This window comes from Rhinoderma darwinii, chromosome 3 (assembly GCF_050947455.1).
Source record: "Rhinoderma darwinii isolate aRhiDar2 chromosome 3, aRhiDar2.hap1, whole genome shotgun sequence".
Lineage (NCBI taxonomy): Eukaryota > Metazoa > Chordata > Amphibia > Anura > Rhinodermatidae > Rhinoderma > Rhinoderma darwinii.
Window position 1 is genome coordinate 77,675,357 of NC_134689.1, and position 19,238 is coordinate 77,694,594.

The 19,238-nt window shown below is 39.5% G+C and overlaps 24 non-coding genes across 24 annotated transcripts; all 24 read right to left on the bottom strand.

Moving 5' to 3' along the window:
- Positions 1 to 369: 369 nt before the first annotated feature.
- Positions 370 to 452, bottom strand: TRNAL-CAG (transfer RNA leucine (anticodon CAG)). The gene has a single exon. It is a non-coding gene; the product is annotated as a tRNA-Leu (tRNA).
- Positions 453 to 964: 512 nt separating this feature from the next.
- Positions 965 to 1,047, bottom strand: TRNAL-CAG (transfer RNA leucine (anticodon CAG)). Its single transcript has one exon. It is a non-coding gene; the product is annotated as a tRNA-Leu (tRNA).
- A 993-nt stretch (positions 1,048 to 2,040) lies between these two features.
- TRNAL-AAG (transfer RNA leucine (anticodon AAG)) lies at positions 2,041 to 2,123 on the bottom strand. Its single transcript has one exon. It is a non-coding gene; the product is annotated as a tRNA-Leu (tRNA).
- A 754-nt stretch (positions 2,124 to 2,877) lies between these two features.
- On the bottom strand, positions 2,878 to 2,960 carry TRNAL-CAG (transfer RNA leucine (anticodon CAG)). The gene has a single exon. It is a non-coding gene; the product is annotated as a tRNA-Leu (tRNA).
- Positions 2,961 to 3,472: 512 nt separating this feature from the next.
- TRNAL-AAG (transfer RNA leucine (anticodon AAG)) lies at positions 3,473 to 3,555 on the bottom strand. Its single transcript has one exon. It is a non-coding gene; the product is annotated as a tRNA-Leu (tRNA).
- Positions 3,556 to 4,309: 754 nt separating this feature from the next.
- On the bottom strand, positions 4,310 to 4,392 carry TRNAL-CAG (transfer RNA leucine (anticodon CAG)). The gene has a single exon. It is a non-coding gene; the product is annotated as a tRNA-Leu (tRNA).
- Positions 4,393 to 5,385: 993 nt separating this feature from the next.
- TRNAL-AAG (transfer RNA leucine (anticodon AAG)) lies at positions 5,386 to 5,468 on the bottom strand. The gene has a single exon. It is a non-coding gene; the product is annotated as a tRNA-Leu (tRNA).
- A 754-nt stretch (positions 5,469 to 6,222) lies between these two features.
- Positions 6,223 to 6,305, bottom strand: TRNAL-CAG (transfer RNA leucine (anticodon CAG)). Its single transcript has one exon. It is a non-coding gene; the product is annotated as a tRNA-Leu (tRNA).
- A 512-nt stretch (positions 6,306 to 6,817) lies between these two features.
- TRNAL-AAG (transfer RNA leucine (anticodon AAG)) lies at positions 6,818 to 6,900 on the bottom strand. Its single transcript has one exon. It is a non-coding gene; the product is annotated as a tRNA-Leu (tRNA).
- A 754-nt stretch (positions 6,901 to 7,654) lies between these two features.
- TRNAL-CAG (transfer RNA leucine (anticodon CAG)) lies at positions 7,655 to 7,737 on the bottom strand. Its single transcript has one exon. It is a non-coding gene; the product is annotated as a tRNA-Leu (tRNA).
- A 754-nt stretch (positions 7,738 to 8,491) lies between these two features.
- Positions 8,492 to 8,574, bottom strand: TRNAL-CAG (transfer RNA leucine (anticodon CAG)). Its single transcript has one exon. It is a non-coding gene; the product is annotated as a tRNA-Leu (tRNA).
- A 512-nt stretch (positions 8,575 to 9,086) lies between these two features.
- TRNAL-CAG (transfer RNA leucine (anticodon CAG)) lies at positions 9,087 to 9,169 on the bottom strand. The gene has a single exon. It is a non-coding gene; the product is annotated as a tRNA-Leu (tRNA).
- A 993-nt stretch (positions 9,170 to 10,162) lies between these two features.
- Positions 10,163 to 10,245, bottom strand: TRNAL-AAG (transfer RNA leucine (anticodon AAG)). The gene has a single exon. It is a non-coding gene; the product is annotated as a tRNA-Leu (tRNA).
- A 754-nt stretch (positions 10,246 to 10,999) lies between these two features.
- On the bottom strand, positions 11,000 to 11,082 carry TRNAL-CAG (transfer RNA leucine (anticodon CAG)). The gene has a single exon. It is a non-coding gene; the product is annotated as a tRNA-Leu (tRNA).
- Positions 11,083 to 11,594: 512 nt separating this feature from the next.
- Positions 11,595 to 11,677, bottom strand: TRNAL-AAG (transfer RNA leucine (anticodon AAG)). Its single transcript has one exon. It is a non-coding gene; the product is annotated as a tRNA-Leu (tRNA).
- A 512-nt stretch (positions 11,678 to 12,189) lies between these two features.
- Positions 12,190 to 12,272, bottom strand: TRNAL-AAG (transfer RNA leucine (anticodon AAG)). The gene has a single exon. It is a non-coding gene; the product is annotated as a tRNA-Leu (tRNA).
- A 755-nt stretch (positions 12,273 to 13,027) lies between these two features.
- Positions 13,028 to 13,110, bottom strand: TRNAL-CAG (transfer RNA leucine (anticodon CAG)). The gene has a single exon. It is a non-coding gene; the product is annotated as a tRNA-Leu (tRNA).
- A 511-nt stretch (positions 13,111 to 13,621) lies between these two features.
- TRNAL-AAG (transfer RNA leucine (anticodon AAG)) lies at positions 13,622 to 13,704 on the bottom strand. Its single transcript has one exon. It is a non-coding gene; the product is annotated as a tRNA-Leu (tRNA).
- A 512-nt stretch (positions 13,705 to 14,216) lies between these two features.
- Positions 14,217 to 14,299, bottom strand: TRNAL-AAG (transfer RNA leucine (anticodon AAG)). The gene has a single exon. It is a non-coding gene; the product is annotated as a tRNA-Leu (tRNA).
- Positions 14,300 to 14,811: 512 nt separating this feature from the next.
- TRNAL-AAG (transfer RNA leucine (anticodon AAG)) lies at positions 14,812 to 14,894 on the bottom strand. The gene has a single exon. It is a non-coding gene; the product is annotated as a tRNA-Leu (tRNA).
- Positions 14,895 to 15,649: 755 nt separating this feature from the next.
- Positions 15,650 to 15,732, bottom strand: TRNAL-CAG (transfer RNA leucine (anticodon CAG)). The gene has a single exon. It is a non-coding gene; the product is annotated as a tRNA-Leu (tRNA).
- A 512-nt stretch (positions 15,733 to 16,244) lies between these two features.
- Positions 16,245 to 16,327, bottom strand: TRNAL-CAG (transfer RNA leucine (anticodon CAG)). Its single transcript has one exon. It is a non-coding gene; the product is annotated as a tRNA-Leu (tRNA).
- A 993-nt stretch (positions 16,328 to 17,320) lies between these two features.
- On the bottom strand, positions 17,321 to 17,403 carry TRNAL-CAG (transfer RNA leucine (anticodon CAG)). The gene has a single exon. It is a non-coding gene; the product is annotated as a tRNA-Leu (tRNA).
- Positions 17,404 to 18,990: 1,587 nt separating this feature from the next.
- On the bottom strand, positions 18,991 to 19,073 carry TRNAL-CAG (transfer RNA leucine (anticodon CAG)). Its single transcript has one exon. It is a non-coding gene; the product is annotated as a tRNA-Leu (tRNA).
- Positions 19,074 to 19,238: the final 165 nt, after the last annotated feature.

Here is a 19,238-nt window from a genome sequence, read left to right on the forward strand (position 1 = left end):
GTAAAAAAGAGGTCCTGAAGAACCCTTGTTCTTGCTTTAACCTGAAAATACAGAAAAACTACCCTGGGAGGTACCCAGCAGTAGTTTAGTGGAGTTCCATTCTCTATAACATTCACTCAAGTAAGCAGAGGAATCGGTATTGTCTTACATAGTTTACTTAAATATGAGTATTCAAAAGTGGGATTTAAATCCACGCCTTCACGAGAGACTGCTCGGTCATCCTATCCTACACAAATAAGAAAACTTTCAAGATTGGATGCCAAGCCAGTCATCTGAAGAGTCTAACATTTTGGGGTGTGTTTTGGCATAGTGGGTTTTTTCACTAGCGCTGTCGGAATGACATTGCAGTGTGTTTAAGAAAAGTTGTATTGTCAGAAGTGGGATTTGAACCCACGCCTCCAGGGGAGACTGCGACCTGAACGCAGCGCCTTAGACCGCTCGGCCATCCTGACTTATAGAAAAGCTAAGCCTTTCAGAAATGGAAGAAAAAACCGTCATGTTAAGGGTCCAGTTTTTGGGAATTTAAAATAGAAAGATTAGAACTGTTTCTTGTCCATTTCCATCATGTAGTTATTGGTTTATGATTAACAGTGCTGTAACAAAGAGGTCCTGAAGAACCCTTGTTCTTGCTTTAACCTGAAAATACAGAAAAACTACCCTGGGAGGTACCCAGCAGTAGTGTAGTGGAGTTCCATTCTCTATAACATTCACTCAAGTAAGCAGAGGAATCTGTATTGTCTTACATAGTTTACTTAAATATGAGTATTCAAAAGTGGGATTTAAATCCACGCCTTCACGAGAGACTGCTCGGTCATCCTATCCTACACAAATAAGAAAACTTTCAAGATTGGATGCCAAGCCAGTCATCTGAAGAGTCTAACATTTTGGGGTGTGTTTTGGCATAGTGGGTTTTTTCACTAGCGCTGTCGGAATGACATTGCAGTGTGTTTAATAAAAGTTGTATTGTCAGAAGTGGGATTTGAACCCACGCCTCCAGGGGAGACTGCGACCTGAACGCAGCGCCTTAGACCGCTCGGCCATCCTGACTTATAGAAAAGCCAAGCCTTTCAGAAATGGAAGAAAAAACCGTCATGTTAAGGGTCCAGTTTTTGGGAATTTAAAATAGAAAGATTAGAACTGTTTCTTGTCCATTTCCATCATGTAGTTATTGGTTTATGATTAACAGTGCTGTAACAAAGAGGTCCTGAAGAACCCTTGTTCTTGCTTTAACCTGAAAATACAGAAAAACTACCCTGGGAGGTACCCAGCAGTAGTTTAGTGGAGTTCCATTCTCTATAACATTCACTCAAGTAAGCAGAGGAATCTGTATTGTCTTACATAGTTACTTAAATATGAAATAGAAAATAGAAAGATTAGTACTGTTTCTTGTCCATTTCCATCATGTAGTTATTGGTTTATGATTAATGCTGTAAAAAAGAGGTCCTGAAGAACCCTTGTTCTTGCTTTAACCTGAAAATACAGAAAAACTACCCTGGGAGGTACCCAGCAGTAGTTTAGTGGAGTTCCATTCTCTATAACATTCACTCAAGTAAGCAGAGGAATCTGTATTGTCTTACATAGTTACTTAAATATGAAATAGAAAATAGAAAGATTAGTACTGTTTCTTGTCCATTTCCATCATGTAGTTATTGGTTTATGATTAACAGTGCTGTAAAAAAGAGGTCCTGAAGAACCCTTGTTCTTGCTTTAACCTGAAAATACAGAAAAACTACCCTGGGAGGTACCCAGCAGTAGTTTAGTGGAGTTCCATTCTCTATAACATTCACTCAAGTAAGCAGAGGAATCGGTATTGTCTTACATAGTTTACTTAAATATGAGTATTCAAAAGTGGGATTTAAATCCACGCCTTCACGAGAGACTGCTCGGTCATCCTATCCTACACAAATAAGAAAACTTTCAAGATTGGATGCCAAGCCAGTCATCTGAAGAGTCTAACATTTTGGGGTGTGTTTTGGCATAGTGGGTTTTTTCACTAGCGCTGTCGGAATGACATTGCAGTGTGTTTAATAAAAGTTGTATTGTCAGAAGTGGGATTTGAACCCACGCCTCCAGGGGAGACTGCGACCTTAACGCAGCGCCTTAGACCGCTCGGCCATCCTGACTTATAGAAAATCCAAGCCTTTCAGATATGGAAGAAAAAACCGTCATGTTAAGGGTCCAGTTTTTGGGAATTTAAAATAGAAAGATTAGAACTGTTTCTTGTCCATTTCCATCATGTAGTTATTGGTTTATGATTAACAGTGGTGTAACAAAGAGGTCCTGAAGAACCCTTGTTCTTGCTTTAACCTGAAAATACAGAAAAACTACCCTGGGAGGTACCCAGCAGTAGTTTAGTGGAGTTCCATTCTCTATAACATTCACTCAAGTAAGCAGAGGAATCTGTATTGTCTTACATAGTTACTTAAATATGAAATAGAAAATAGAAAGATTAGTACTGTTTCTTGTCCATTTCCATCATGTAGTTATTGGTTTATGATTAACAGTGCTGTAAAAAAGAGGTCCTGAAGAACCCTTGTTCTTGCTTTAACCTGAAAATACAGAAAAACTACCCTGGGAGGTACCCAGCAGTAGTTTAGTGGAGTTCCATTCCCTATAACATTCACTCAAGTAAGCAGAGGAATCGGTATTGTCTTACATAGTTTACTTAAATATGAGTATTCAAAAGTGGGATTTAAATCCACGCCTTCACGAGAGACTGCTCGGTCATCCTATCCTACACAAATAAGAAAACTTTCAAGATTGGATGCCAAGCCAGTCATCTGAAGAGTCTAACATTTTGGGGCGTGTTTTGGCATAGTGGGTTTTTTCACTAGCGCTGTCGGAATGACATTGCAGTGTGTTTAAGAAAAGTTGTATTGTCAGAAGTGGGATTTGAACCCACGCCTCCAGGGGAGACTGCGACCTGAACGCAGCGCCTTAGACCGCTCGGCCATCCTGACTTATAGAAAAGCCAAGCCTTTCAGAAATGGAAGAAAAAACCGTCATGTTAAGGGTCCAGTTTTTGGGAATTTAAAATAGAAAGATTAGAACTGTTTCTTGTCCATTTCCATCATGTAGTTATTGGTTTATGATTAACAGTGCTGTAACAAAGAGGTCCTGAAGAACCCTTGTTCTTGCTTTAACCTGAAAATACAGAAAAACTACCCTGGGAGGTACCCAGCAGTAGTTTAGTGGAGTTCCATTCTCTATAACATTCACTCAAGTAAGCAGAGGAATCTGTATTGTCTTACATAGTTTACTTAAATATGAGTATTCAAAAGTGGGATTTAAATCCACGCCTTCACGAGAGACTGCTCGGTCATCCTATCCTACACAAATAAGAAAACTTTCAAGATTGGATGCCAAGCCAGTCATCTGAAGAGTCTAACATTTTGGGGTGTGTTTTGGCATAGTGGGTTTTTTCACTAGCGCTGTCGGAATGACATTGCAGTGTGTTTAAGAAAAGTTGTATTGTCAGAAGTGGGATTTGAACCCACGCCTCCAGGGGAGACTGCGACCTTAACGCAGCGCCTTAGACCGCTCGGCCATCCTGACTTATAGAAAAGCCAAGCCTTTTAGATATGGAAGAAAAAACCGTCATGTTAAGGGTCCAGTTTTTGGGAATTTAAAATAGAAAGATTAGAACTGTTTCTTGTCCATTTCCATCATGTAGTTATTGGTTTATGATTAACAGTGGTGTAACAAAGAGGTCCTGAAGAACCCTTGTTCTTGCTTTAACCTGAAAATACAGAAAAACTACCCTGGGAGGTACCCAGCAGTAGTTTAGTGGAGTTCCATTCTCTATAACATTCACTCAAGTAAGCAGAGGAATCTGTATTGTCTTACATAGTTACTTAAATATGAAATAGAAAATAGAAAGATTAGTACTGTTTCTTGTCCATTTCCATCATGTAGTTATTGGTTTATGATTAACAGTGCTGTAAAAAAGAGGTCCTGAAGAACCCTTGTTCTTGCTTTAACCTGAAAATACAGAAAAACTACCCTGGGAGGTACCCAGCAGTAGTTTAGTGGAGTTCCATTCTCTATAACATTCACTCAAGTAAGCAGAGGAATCGGTATTGTCTTACATAGTTTACTTAAATATGAGTATTCAAAAGTGGGATTTAAATCCACGCCTTCACGAGAGACTGCTCGGTCATCCTATCCTACACAAATAAGAAAACTTTCAAGATTGGATGCCAAGCCAGTCATCTGAAGAGTCTAACATTTTGGGGTGTGTTTTGGCATAGTGGGTTTTTTCACTAGCGCTGTCGGAATGACATTGCAGTGTGTTTAAGAAAAGTTGTATTGTCAGAAGTGGGATTTGAACCCACGCCTCCAGGGGAGACTGCGACCTGAACGCAGCGCCTTAGACCGCTCGGCCATCCTGACTTATAGAAAAGCCAAGCCTTTCAGAAATGGAAGAAAAAACCGTCATGTTAAGGGTCCAGTTTTTGGGAATTTAAAATAGAAAGATTAGAACTGTTTCTTGTCCATTTCCATCATGTAGTTATTGGTTTATGATTAACAGTGCTGTAACAAAGAGGTCCTGAAGAACCCTTGTTCTTGCTTTAACCTGAAAATACAGAAAAACTACCCTGGGAGGTACCCAGCAGTAGTTTAGTGGAGTTCCATTCTCTATAACATTCACTCAAGTAAGCAGAGGAATCTGTATTGTCTTACATAGTTACTTAAATATGAAATAGAAAATAGAAAGATTAGTACTGTTTCTTGTCCATTTCCATCATGTAGTTATTGGTTTATGATTAATGCTGTAAAAAAGAGGTCCTGAAGAACCCTTGTTCTTGCTTTAACCTGAAAATACAGAAAAACTACCCTGGGAGGTACCCAGCAGTAGTTTAGTGGAGTTCCATTCTCTATAACATTCACTCAAGTAAGCAGAGGAATCTGTATTGTCTTACATAGTTACTTAAATATGAAATAGAAAATAGAAAGATTAGTACTGTTTCTTGTCCATTTCCATCATGTAGTTATTGGTTTATGATTAACAGTGCTGTAAAAAAGAGGTCCTGAAGAACCCTTGTTCTTGCTTTAACCTGAAAATACAGAAAAACTACCCTGGGAGGTACCCAGCAGTAGTTTAGTGGAGTTCCATTCTCTATAACATTCACTCAAGTAAGCAGAGGAATCGGTATTGTCTTACATAGTTTACTTAAATATGAGTATTCAAAAGTGGGATTTAAATCCACGCCTTCACGAGAGACTGCTCGGTCATCCTATCCTACACAAATAAGAAAACTTTCAAGATTGGATGCCAAGCCAGTCATCTGAAGAGTCTAACATTTTGGGGTGTGTTTTGGCATAGTGGGTTTTTTCACTAGCGCTGTCGGAATGACATTGCAGTGTGTTTAATAAAAGTTGTATTGTCAGAAGTGGGATTTGAACCCACGCCTCCAGGGGAGACTGCGACCTTAACGCAGCGCCTTAGACCGCTCGGCCATCCTGACTTATAGAAAATCCAAGCCTTTCAGATATGGAAGAAAAAACCGTCATGTTAAGGGTCCAGTTTTTGGGAATTTAAAATAGAAAGATTAGAACTGTTTCTTGTCCATTTCCATCATGTAGTTATTGGTTTATGATTAACAGTGGTGTAACAAAGAGGTCCTGAAGAACCCTTGTTCTTGCTTTAACCTGAAAATACAGAAAAACTACCCTGGGAGGTACCCAGCAGTAGTTTAGTGGAGTTCCATTCTCTATAACATTCACTCAAGTAAGCAGAGGAATCTGTATTGTCTTACATAGTTACTTAAATATGAAATAGAAAATAGAAAGATTAGTACTGTTTCTTGTCCATTTCCATCATGTAGTTATTGGTTTATGATTAACAGTGCTGTAAAAAAGAGGTCCTGAAGAACCCTTGTTCTTGCTTTAACCTGAAAATACAGAAAAACTACCCTGGGAGGTACCCAGCAGTAGTTTAGTGGAGTTCCATTCCCTATAACATTCACTCAAGTAAGCAGAGGAATCGGTATTGTCTTACATAGTTTACTTAAATATGAGTATTCAAAAGTGGGATTTAAATCCACGCCTTCACGAGAGACTGCTCGGTCATCCTATCCTACACAAATAAGAAAACTTTCAAGATTGGATGCCAAGCCAGTCATCTGAAGAGTCTAACATTTTGGGGCGTGTTTTGGCATAGTGGGTTTTTTCACTAGCGCTGTCGGAATGACATTGCAGTGTGTTTAAGAAAAGTTGTATTGTCAGAAGTGGGATTTGAACCCACGCCTCCAGGGGAGACTGCGACCTGAACGCAGCGCCTTAGACCGCTCGGCCATCCTGACTTATAGAAAAGCCAAGCCTTTCAGAAATGGAAGAAAAAACCGTCATGTTAAGGGTCCAGTTTTTGGGAATTTAAAATAGAAAGATTAGAACTGTTTCTTGTCCATTTCCATCATGTAGTTATTGGTTTATGATTAACAGTGCTGTAACAAAGAGGTCCTGAAGAACCCTTGTTCTTGCTTTAACCTGAAAATACAGAAAAACTACCCTGGGAGGTACCCAGCAGTAGTTTAGTGGAGTTCCATTCTCTATAACATTCACTCAAGTAAGCAGAGGAATCTGTATTGTCTTACATAGTTTACTTAAATATGAGTATTCAAAAGTGGGATTTAAATCCACGCCTTCACGAGAGACTGCTCGGTCATCCTATCCTACACAAATAAGAAAACTTTCAAGATTGGATGCCAAGCCAGTCATCTGAAGAGTCTAACATTTTGGGGTGTGTTTTGGCATAGTGGGTTTTTTCACTAGCGCTGTCGGAATGACATTGCAGTGTGTTTAAGAAAAGTTGTATTGTCAGAAGTGGGATTTGAACCCACGCCTCCAGGGGAGACTGCGACCTTAACGCAGCGCCTTAGACCGCTCGGCCATCCTGACTTATAGAAAAGCCAAGCCTTTTAGATATGGAAGAAAAAACCGTCATGTTAAGGGTCCAGTTTTTGGGAATTTAAAATAGAAAGATTAGAACTGTTTCTTGTCCATTTCCATCATGTAGTTATTGGTTTATGATTAACAGTGGTGTAACAAAGAGGTCCTGAAGAACCCTTGTTCTTGCTTTAACCTGAAAATACAGAAAAACTACCCTGGGAGGTACCCAGCAGTAGTTTAGTGGAGTTCCATTCTCTATAACATTCACTCAAGTAAGCAGAGGAATCTGTATTGTCTTACATAGTTACTTAAATATGAAATAGAAAATAGAAAGATTAGTACTGTTTCTTGTCCATTTCCATCATGTAGTTATTGGTTTATGATTAACAGTGCTGTAAAAAAGAGGTCCTGAAGAACCCTTGTTCTTGCTTTAACCTGAAAATACAGAAAAACTACCCTGGGAGGTACCCAGCAGTAGTTTAGTGGAGTTCCATTCTCTATAACATTCACTCAAGTAAGCAGAGGAATCGGTATTGTCTTACATAGTTTACTTAAATATGAGTATTCAAAAGTGGGATTTAAATCCACGCCTTCACGAGAGACTGCTCGGTCATCCTATCCTACACAAATAAGAAAACTTTCAAGATTGGATGCCAAGCCAGTCATCTGAAGAGTCTAACATTTTGGGGTGTGTTTTGGCATAGTGGGTTTTTTCACTAGCGCTGTCGGAATGACATTGCAGTGTGTTTAAGAAAAGTTGTATTGTCAGAAGTGGGATTTGAACCCACGCCTCCAGGGGAGACTGCGACCTGAACGCAGCGCCTTAGACCGCTCGGCCATCCTGACTTATAGAAAAGCTAAGCCTTTCAGAAATGGAAGAAAAAACCGTCATGTTAAGGGTCCAGTTTTTGGGAATTTAAAATAGAAAGATTAGAACTGTTTCTTGTCCATTTCCATCATGTAGTTATTGGTTTATGATTAACAGTGCTGTAACAAAGAGGTCCTGAAGAACCCTTGTTCTTGCTTTAACCTGAAAATACAGAAAAACTACCCTGGGAGGTACCCAGCAGTAGTTTAGTGGAGTTCCATTCTCTATAACATTCACTCAAGTAAGCAGAGGAATCTGTATTGTCTTACATAGTTACTTAAATATGAAATAGAAAATAGAAAGATTAGTACCGTTTCTTGTCCATTTCCATCATGTAGTTATTGGTTTATGATTAACAGTGCTGTAAAAAAGAGGTCCTGAAGAACCCTTGTTCTTGCTTTAACCTGAAAATACAGAAAAACTACCCTGGGAGGTACCCAGCAGTAGTTTAGTGGAGTTCCATTCTCTATAACATTCACTCAAGTAAGCAGAGGAATCGGTATTGTCTTACATAGTTTACTTAAATATGAGTATTCAAAAGTGGGATTTAAATCCACGCCTTCACGAGAGACTGCTCGGTCATCCTATCCTACACAAATAAGAAAACTTTCAAGATTGGATGCCAAGCCAGTCATCTGAAGAGTCTAACATTTTGGGGTGTGTTTTGGCATAGTGGGTTTTTTCACTAGCGCTGTCGGAATGACATTGCAGTGTGTTTAAGAAAAGTTGTATTGTCAGAAGTGGGATTTGAACCCACGCCTCCAGGGGAGACTGCGACCTGAACGCAGCGCCTTAGACCGCTCGGCCATCCTGACTTATAGAAAAGCTAAGCCTTTCAGAAATGGAAGAAAAAACCGTCATGTTAAGGGTCCAGTTTTTGGGAATTTAAAATAGAAAGATTAGAACTGTTTCTTGTCCATTTCCATCATGTAGTTATTGGTTTATGATTAACAGTGCTGTAACAAAGAGGTCCTGAAGAACCCTTGTTCTTGCTTTAACCTGAAAATACAGAAAAACTACCCTGGGAGGTACCCAGCAGTAGTGTAGTGGAGTTCCATTCTCTATAACATTCACTCAAGTAAGCAGAGGAATCTGTATTGTCTTACATAGTTTACTTAAATATGAGTATTCAAAAGTGGGATTTAAATCCACGCCTTCACGAGAGACTGCTCGGTCATCCTATCCTACACAAATAAGAAAACTTTCAAGATTGGATGCCAAGCCAGTCATCTGAAGAGTCTAACATTTTGGGGTGTGTTTTGGCATAGTGGGTTTTTTCACTAGCGCTGTCGGAATGACATTGCAGTGTGTTTAATAAAAGTTGTATTGTCAGAAGTGGGATTTGAACCCACGCCTCCAGGGGAGACTGCGACCTGAACGCAGCGCCTTAGACCGCTCGGCCATCCTGACTTATAGAAAAGCCAAGCCTTTCAGAAATGGAAGAAAAAACCGTCATGTTAAGGGTCCAGTTTTTGGGAATTTAAAATAGAAAGATTAGAACTGTTTCTTGTCCATTTCCATCATGTAGTTATTGGTTTATGATTAACAGTGCTGTAACAAAGAGGTCCTGAAGAACCCTTGTTCTTGCTTTAACCTGAAAATACAGAAAAACTACCCTGGGAGGTACCCAGCAGTAGTTTAGTGGAGTTCCATTCTCTATAACATTCACTCAAGTAAGCAGAGGAATCTGTATTGTCTTACATAGTTACTTAAATATGAAATAGAAAATAGAAAGATTAGTACTGTTTCTTGTCCATTTCCATCATGTAGTTATTGGTTTATGATTAATGCTGTAAAAAAGAGGTCCTGAAGAACCCTTGTTCTTGCTTTAACCTGAAAATACAGAAAAACTACCCTGGGAGGTACCCAGCAGTAGTTTAGTGGAGTTCCATTCTCTATAACATTCACTCAAGTAAGCAGAGGAATCTGTATTGTCTTACATAGTTACTTAAATATGAAATAGAAAATAGAAAGATTAGTACTGTTTCTTGTCCATTTCCATCATGTAGTTATTGGTTTATGATTAACAGTGCTGTAAAAAAGAGGTCCTGAAGAACCCTTGTTCTTGCTTTAACCTGAAAATACAGAAAAACTACCCTGGGAGGTACCCAGCAGTAGTTTAGTGGAGTTCCATTCTCTATAACATTCACTCAAGTAAGCAGAGGAATCGGTATTGTCTTACATAGTTTACTTAAATATGAGTATTCAAAAGTGGGATTTAAATCCACGCCTTCACGAGAGACTGCTCGGTCATCCTATCCTACACAAATAAGAAAACTTTCAAGATTGGATGCCAAGCCAGTCATCTGAAGAGTCTAACATTTTGGGGTGTGTTTTGGCATAGTGGGTTTTTTCACTAGCGCTGTCGGAATGACATTGCAGTGTGTTTAATAAAAGTTGTATTGTCAGAAGTGGGATTTGAACCCACGCCTCCAGGGGAGACTGCGACCTTAACGCAGCGCCTTAGACCGCTCGGCCATCCTGACTTATAGAAAATCCAAGCCTTTCAGATATGGAAGAAAAAACCGTCATGTTAAGGGTCCAGTTTTTGGGAATTTAAAATAGAAAGATTAGAACTGTTTCTTGTCCATTTCCATCATGTAGTTATTGGTTTATGATTAACAGTGGTGTAACAAAGAGGTCCTGAAGAACCCTTGTTCTTGCTTTAACCTGAAAATACAGAAAAACTACCCTGGGAGGTACCCAGCAGTAGTTTAGTGGAGTTCCATTCTCTATAACATTCACTCAAGTAAGCAGAGGAATCTGTATTGTCTTACATAGTTACTTAAATATGAAATAGAAAATAGAAAGATTAGTACTGTTTCTTGTCCATTTCCATCATGTAGTTATTGGTTTATGATTAACAGTGCTGTAAAAAAGAGGTCCTGAAGAACCCTTGTTCTTGCTTTAACCTGAAAATACAGAAAAACTACCCTGGGAGGTACCCAGCAGTAGTTTAGTGGAGTTCCATTCCCTATAACATTCACTCAAGTAAGCAGAGGAATCGGTATTGTCTTACATAGTTTACTTAAATATGAGTATTCAAAAGTGGGATTTAAATCCACGCCTTCACGAGAGACTGCTCGGTCATCCTATCCTACACAAATAAGAAAACTTTCAAGATTGGATGCCAAGCCAGTCATCTGAAGAGTCTAACATTTTGGGGCGTGTTTTGGCATAGTGGGTTTTTTCACTAGCGCTGTCGGAATGACATTGCAGTGTGTTTAAGAAAAGTTGTATTGTCAGAAGTGGGATTTGAACCCACGCCTCCAGGGGAGACTGCGACCTGAACGCAGCGCCTTAGACCGCTCGGCCATCCTGACTTATAGAAAAGCCAAGCCTTTCAGAAATGGAAGAAAAAACCGTCATGTTAAGGGTCCAGTTTTTGGGAATTTAAAATAGAAAGATTAGAACTGTTTCTTGTCCATTTCCATCATGTAGTTATTGGTTTATGATTAACAGTGCTGTAACAAAGAGGTCCTGAAGAACCCTTGTTCTTGCTTTAACCTGAAAATACAGAAAAACTACCCTGGGAGGTACCCAGCAGTAGTTTAGTGGAGTTCCATTCTCTATAACATTCACTCAAGTAAGCAGAGGAATCTGTATTGTCTTACATAGTTTACTTAAATATGAGTATTCAAAAGTGGGATTTAAATCCACGCCTTCACGAGAGACTGCTCGGTCATCCTATCCTACACAAATAAGAAAACTTTCAAGATTGGATGCCAAGCCAGTCATCTGAAGAGTCTAACATTTTGGGGTGTGTTTTGGCATAGTGGGTTTTTTCACTAGCGCTGTCGGAATGACATTGCAGTGTGTTTAAGAAAAGTTGTATTGTCAGAAGTGGGATTTGAACCCACGCCTCCAGGGGAGACTGCGACCTTAACGCAGCGCCTTAGACCGCTCGGCCATCCTGACTTATAGAAAAGCCAAGCCTTTTAGATATGGAAGAAAAAACCGTCATGTTAAGGGTCCAGTTTTTGGGAATTTAAAATAGAAAGATTAGAACTGTTTCTTGTCCATTTCCATCATGTAGTTATTGGTTTATGATTAACAGTGCTGTAACAAAGAGGTCCTGAAGAACCCTTGTTCTTGCTTTAACCTGAAAATACAGAAAAACTACCCTGGGAGGTACCCAGCAGTAGTTTAGTGGAGTTCCATTCTCTATAACATTCACTCAAGTAAGCAGAGGAATCTGTATTGTCTTACATAGTTTACTTAAATATGAGTATTCAAAAGTGGGATTTAAATCCACGCCTTCACGAGAGACTGCTCGGTCATCCTATCCTACACAAATAAGAAAACTTTCAAGATTGGATGCCAAGCCAGTCATCTGAAGAGTCTAACATTTTGGGGTGTGTTTTGGCATAGTGGGTTTTTTCACTAGCGCTGTCGGAATGACATTGCAGTGTGTTTAAGAAAAGTTGTATTGTCAGAAGTGGGATTTGAACCCACGCCTCCAGGGGAGACTGCGACCTTAACGCAGCGCCTTAGACCGCTCGGCCATCCTGACTTATAGAAAAGCCAAGCCTTTCAGATATGGAAGAAAAAACCGTCATGTTAAGGGTCCAGTTTTTGGGAATTTAAAATAGAAAGATTAGAACTGTTTCTTGTCCATTTCCATCATGTAGTTATTGGTTTATGATTAACAGTGCTGTAACAAAGAGGTCCTGAAGAACCCTTGTTCTTGCTTTAACCTGAAAATACAGAAAAACTACCCTGGGAGGTACCCAGCAGTAGTTTAGTGGAGTTCCATTCTCTATAACATTCACTCAAGTAAGCAGAGGAATCTGTATTGTCTTACATAGTTACTTAAATATGAAATAGAAAATAGAAAGATTAGTACTGTTTCTTGTCCATTTCCATCATGTAGTTATTGGTTTATGATTAACAGTGCTGTAAAAAAGAGGTCCTGAAGAACCCTTGTTCTTGCTTTAACCTGAAAATACAGAAAAAACTACCCTGGGAGGTACCCAGCAGTAGTTTAGTGGAGTTCCATTCTCTATAACATTCACTCAAGTAAGCAGAGGAATCGGTATTGTCTTACATAGTTTACTTAAATATGAGTATTCAAAAGTGGGATTTAAATCCACGCCTTCACGAGAGACTGCTCGGTCATCCTATCCTACACAAATAAGAAAACTTTCAAGATTGGATGCCAAGCCAGTCATCTGAAGAGTCTAACATTTTGGGGCGTGTTTTGGCATAGTGGGTTTTTTTACTAGCGCTGTCGGAATGACATTGCAGTGTGTTTAATAAAAGTTGTATTGTCAGAAGTGGGATTTGAACCCACGCCTCCAGGGGAGACTGCGACCTGAACGCAGCGCCTTAGACCGCTCGGCCATCCTGACTTATAGAAAAGCCAAGCCTTTCAGAAATGGAAGAAAAAACCGTCATGTTAAGGGTCCAGTTTTTGGGAATTTAAAATAGAAAGATTAGAACTGTTTCTTGTCCATTTCCATCATGTAGTTATTGGTTTATGATTAACAGTGCTGTAACAAAGAGGTCCTGAAGAACCCTTGTTCTTGCTTTAACCTGAAAATACAGAAAAACTACCCTGGGAGGTACCCAGCAGTAGTTTAGTGGAGTTCCATTCTCTATAACATTCACTCAAGTAAGCAGAGGAATCGGTATTGTCTTACATAGTTTACTTAAATATGAGTATTCAAAAGTGGGATTTAAATCCACGCCTTCACGAGAGACTGCTCGGTCATCCTATCCTACACAAATAAGAAAACTTTCAAGATTGGACGCCAAGCCAGTCATCTGAAGAGTCAACATTTTGGGGCGTGTTTTGGCATAGTGGGTTTTTTCACTAGCGCTGTCGGAATGACATTGCAGTGTGTTTAAGAAAAGTTGTATTGTCAGAAGTGGGATTTGAACCCACGCCTCCAGGGGAGACTGCGACCTTAACGCAGCGCCTTAGACCGCTCGGCCATCCTGACTTATAGAAAAGCCAAGCCTTTCAGAAATGGAAGAAAAAACCGTCATGTTAAGGGTCCAGTTTTTGGGAATTTAAAATAGAAAGATTAGAACTGTTTCTTGTCCATTTCCATCATGTAGTTATTGGTTTATGATTAACAGTGCTGTAACAAAGAGGTCCTGAAGAACCCTTGTTCTTGCTTTAACCTGAAAATACAGAAAAACTACCCTGGGAGGTACCCAGCAGTAGTTTAGTGGAGTTCCATTCTCTATAACATTCACTCAAGTAAGCAGAGGAATCTGTATTGTCTTACATAGTTTACTTAAATATGAGTATTCAAAAGTGGGATTTAAATCCACGCCTTCACGAGAGACTGCTCGGTCATCCTATCCTACACAAATAAGAAAACTTTCAAGATTGGATGCCAAGCCAGTCATCTGAAGAGTCTAACATTTTGGGGTGTGTTTTGGCATAGTGGGTTTTTTCACTAGCGCTGTCGGAATGACATTGCAGTGTGTTTAAGAAAAGTTGTATTGTCAGAAGTGGGATTTGAACCCACGCCTCCAGGGGAGACTGCGACCTTAACGCAGCGCCTTAGACCGCTCGGCCATCCTGACTTATAGAAAAGCCAAGCCTTTCAGATATGGAAGAAAAAACCGTCATGTTAAGGGTCCAGTTTTTGGGAATTTAAAATAGAAAGATTAGAACTGTTTCTTGTCCATTTCCATCATGTAGTTATTGGTTTATGATTAACAGTGCTGTAACAAAGAGGTCCTGAAGAACCCTTGTTCTTGCTTTAACCTGAAAATACAGAAAAACTACCCTGGGAGGTACCCAGCAGTAGTTTAGTGGAGTTCCATTCTCTATAACATTCACTCAAGTAAGCAGAGGAATCTGTATTGTCTTACATAGTTTACTTAAATATGAGTATTCAAAAGTGGGATTTAAATCCACGCCTTCACGAGAGACTGCTCGGTCATCCTATCCTACACAAATAAGAAAACTTTCAAGATTGGATGCCAAGCCAGTCATCTGAAGAGTCTAACATTTTGGGGTGTGTTTTGGCATAGTGGGTTTTTTCACTAGCGCTGTCGGAATGACATTGCAGTGTGTTTAAGAAAAGTTGTATTGTCAGAAGTGGGATTTGAACCCACGCCTCCAGGGGAGACTGCGACCTTAACGCAGCGCCTTAGACCGCTCGGCCATCCTGACTTATAGAAAAGCCAAGCCTTTCAGATATGGAAGAAAAAACCGTCATGTTAAGGGTCCAGTTTTTGGGAATTTAAAATAGAAAGATTAGAACTGTTTCTTGTCCATTTCCATCATGTAGTTATTGGTTTATGATTAACAGTGCTGTAACAAAGAGGTCCTGAAGAACCCTTGTTCTTGCTTTAACCTGAAAATACAGAAAAACTACCCTGGGAGGTACCCAGCAGTAGTTTAGTGGAGTTCCATTCTCTATAACATTCACTCAAGTAAGCAGAGGAATCTGTATTGTCTTACATAGTTACTTAAATATGAAATAGAAAATAGAAAGATTAGTACTGTTTCTTGTCCATTTCCATCATGTAGTTATTGGTTTATGATTAACAGTGCTGTAAAAAAGAGGTCCTGAAGAACCCTTGTTCTTGCTTTAACCTGAAAATACAGAAAAAACTACCCTGGGAGGTACCCAGCAGTAGTTTAGTGGAGTTCCATTCTCTATAACATTCACTCAAGTAAGCAGAGGAATCGGTATTGTCTTACATAGTTTACTTAAATATGAGTATTCAAAAGTGGGATTTAAATCCACGCCTTCACGAGAGACTGCTCGGTCATCCTATCCTACACAAATAAGAAAACTTTCAAGATTGGATGCCAAGCCAGTCATCTGAAGAGTCTAACATTTTGGGGCGTGTTTTGGCATAGTGGGTTTTTTTACTAGCGCTGTCGGAATGACATTGCAGTGTGTTTAATAAAAGTTGTATTGTCAGAAGTGGGATTTGAACCCACGCCTCCAGGGGAGACTGCGACCTGAACGCAGCGCCTTAGACCGCTCGGCCATCCTGACTTATAGAAAAGCCAAGCCTTTCAGAAATGGAAGAAAAAACCGTCATGTTAAGGGTCCAGTTTTTGGGAATTTAAAATAGAAAGATTAGAACTGTTTCTTGTCCATTTCCATCATGTAGTTATTGGTTTATGATTAACAGTGCTGTAACAAAGAGGTCCTGAAGAACCCTTGTTCTTGCTTTAACCTGAAAATACAGAAAAACTACCCTGGGAGGTACCCAGCAGTAGTTTAGTGGAGTTCCATTCTCTATAACATTCACTCAAGTAAGCAGAGGAATCTGTATTGTCTTACATAGTTTACTTAAATATGAGTATTCAAAAGTGGGATTTAAATCCACGCCTTCACGAGAGACTGCTCGGTCATCCTATCCTACACAAATAAGAAAACTTTCAAGATTGGATGCCAAGCCAGTCATCTGAAGAGTCTAACATTTTGGGGTGTGTTTTGGCATAGTGGGTTTTTTCACTAGCGCTGTCGGAATGACATTGCAGTGTGTTTAAGAAAAGTTGTATTGTCAGAAGTGGGATTTGAACCCACGCCTCCAGGAGAGACTGCGACCTGAACGCAGCGCCTTAGACCGCTCGGCCATCCTGACTTATAGAAAAGCCAACCCTTTCAGAAATGGAAGAAAAAACCGTCATGTTAAGGGTCCAGTTTTTGGGAATTTAAAATAGAAAGATTAGAACTGTTTCTTGTCCATTTCCATCATGTAGTTATTGGTTTATGATTAACAGTGCTGTAACAAAGAGGTCCTGAAGAACCCTTGTTCTTGCTTTAACCTGAAAATACAGAAAAACTACCCTGGGAGGTACCCAGCAGTAGTTTAGTGGAGTTCCATTCTCTATAACATTCACTCAAGTAAGCAGAGGAATCTGTATTGTCTTACATAGTTACTTAAATATGAAATAGAAAATAGAAAGATTAGTACTGTTTCTTGTCCATTTCCATCATGTAGTTATTGGTTTATGATTAATGCTGTAAAAAAGAGGTCCTGAAGAACCCTTGTTCTTGCTTTAACCTGAAAATACAGAAAAACTACCCTGGGAGGTACCCAGCAGTAGTTTAGTGGAGTTCCATTCTCTATAACATTCACTCAAGTAAGCAGAGGAATCTGTATTGTCTTACATAGTTACTTAAATATGAAATAGAAAATAGAAAGATTAGTACTGTTTCTTGTCCATTTCCATCATGTAGTTATTGGTTTATGATTAACAGTGCTGTAAAAAAGAGGTCCTGAAGAACCCTTGTTCTTGCTTTAACCTGAAAATACAGAAAAACTACCCTGGGAGGTACCCAGCAGTAGTTTAGTGGAGTTCCATTCTCTATAACATTCACTCAAGTAAGCAGAGGAATCGGTATTGTCTTACATAGTTTACTTAAATATGAGTATTCAAAAGTGGGATTTAAATCCACGCCTTCACGAGAGACTGCTCGGTCATCCTATCCTACACAAATAAGAAAACTTTCAAGATTGGATGCCAAGCCAGTCATCTGAAGAGTCTAACATTTTGGGGTGTGTTTTGGCATAGTGGGTTTTTTCACTAGCGCTGTCGGAATGACATTGCAGTGTGTTTAAGAAAAGTTGTATTGTCAGAAGTGGGATTTGAACCCACGCCTCCAGGGGAGACTGCGACCTGAACGCAGCACCTTAGACCGCTCGGCCATCCTGACTTATAGAAAAGCCAACCCTTTCAGAAATGGAAGAAAAAACCGTCATGTTAAGGGTCCAGTTTTTGGGAATTTAAAATAGAAAGATTAGAACTGTTTCTTGTCCATTTCCATCATGTAGTATTGGTTTATGATTAACAGTGCTGTAACAAAGAGGTCCTGAAGAACCCTTGTTCTTGCTTTAACCTGAAAATACAGAAAAACTACCCTGGGAGGTACCCAGCAGTAGTTTAGTGGAGTTCCATTCTCTATAACATTCACTCAAGTAAGCAGAGGAATCTGTATTGTCTTACATAGTTTACTTAAATATGAGTATTCAAAAGTGGGATTTAAATCCACGCCTTCACGAGAGACTGCTCGGTCATCCTATCCTACACAAATAAGAAAACTTTCAAGATTGGATGCCAAGCCAGTCATCTGAAGAGTCTAACATTTTGGGGTGTGTTTTGGCATAGTGGGTTTTTTCACTAGCGCTGTCGGAATGACATTGCAGAGTGTTTAAGAAAAGTTGTATTGTCAGAAGTGGGATTTGAACCCACGCCTCCAGGGGAGGCTGTGACCTTAACGCAGCGCCTTAGACCGCTCGGCCATCCTGACTTATAGAAAAGCCAAGCCTTTCAGATATGGAAGAAAAAACCGTCATGTTAAGGGTCCAGTTTTTGGGAATTTAAAATAGAAAGATTAGAACTGTTTCTTGTCCATTTCCATCATGTAGTTATTGGTTTATGATTAACAGTGCTGTAACAAAGAGGTCCTGAAGAACCCTTGTTCTTGCTTTAACCTGAAAATACAGAAAAACTACCCTGGGAGGTACCCAGCAGTAGTTTAGTGGAGTTCCATTCTCTATAACATTCACTCAAGTAAGCAGAGGAATCTGTATTGTCTTACATAGTTACTTAAATATGAAATAGAAAATAGAAAGATTAGTACTGTTTCTTGTCCATTTCCATCATGTAGTTATTGGTTTATGATTAATGCTGTAAAAAAGAGGTCCTGAAGAACCCTTGTTCTTGCTTTAACCTGAAAATACAGAAAAACTACCCTGGGAGGTACCCAGCAGTAGTTTAGTGGAGTTCCATTCTCTATAACATTCACTCAAGTAAGCAGAGGAATCTGTATTGTCTTACATAGTTACTTAAATATGAAATAGAAAATAGAAAGATTAGTACTGTTTCTTGTCCATTTCCATCATGTAGTTATTGGTTTATGATTAACAGTGCTGTAAAAAAGAGGTCCTGAAGAACCCTTGTTCTTGCTTTAACCTGAAAATACAGAAAAACTACCCTGGGAGGTACCCAGCAGTAGTTTAGTGGAGTTCCATTCTCTATAACATTCACTCAAGTAAGCAGAGGAATCGGTATTGTCTTACATAGTTTACTTAAATATGAGTATTCAAAAGTGGGATTTAAATCCACGCCTTCACGAGAGACTGCTCGGTCATCCTATCCTACACAAATAAGAAAACTTTCAAGATTGGATGCCAAGCCAGTCATCTGAAGAGTCTAACATTTTGGGGCGTGTTTTGGCATAGTGGGTTTTTTCACTAGCGCTGTCGGAATGACATTGCAGTGTGTTTAAGAAAAGTTGTATTGTCAGAAGTGGGACTTGAACCCACGCCTCCAGGGGAGACTGCGACCTGAACGCAGCGCCTTAGACCGCTCGGCCATCCTGACTAATAGAAAAGCTAAGCCTTTCAGAAATGGAAGAAAAAACCGTCATGTTAAGGGTCCAGTTTTTGGGAATTTAAAATAGAAAGATTAGAACTGTTTCTTGTCCATTTCCATCATGTAGTTATTGGTTTATGATTAACAGTGCTGTAACAAAGAGGTCCTGAAGAA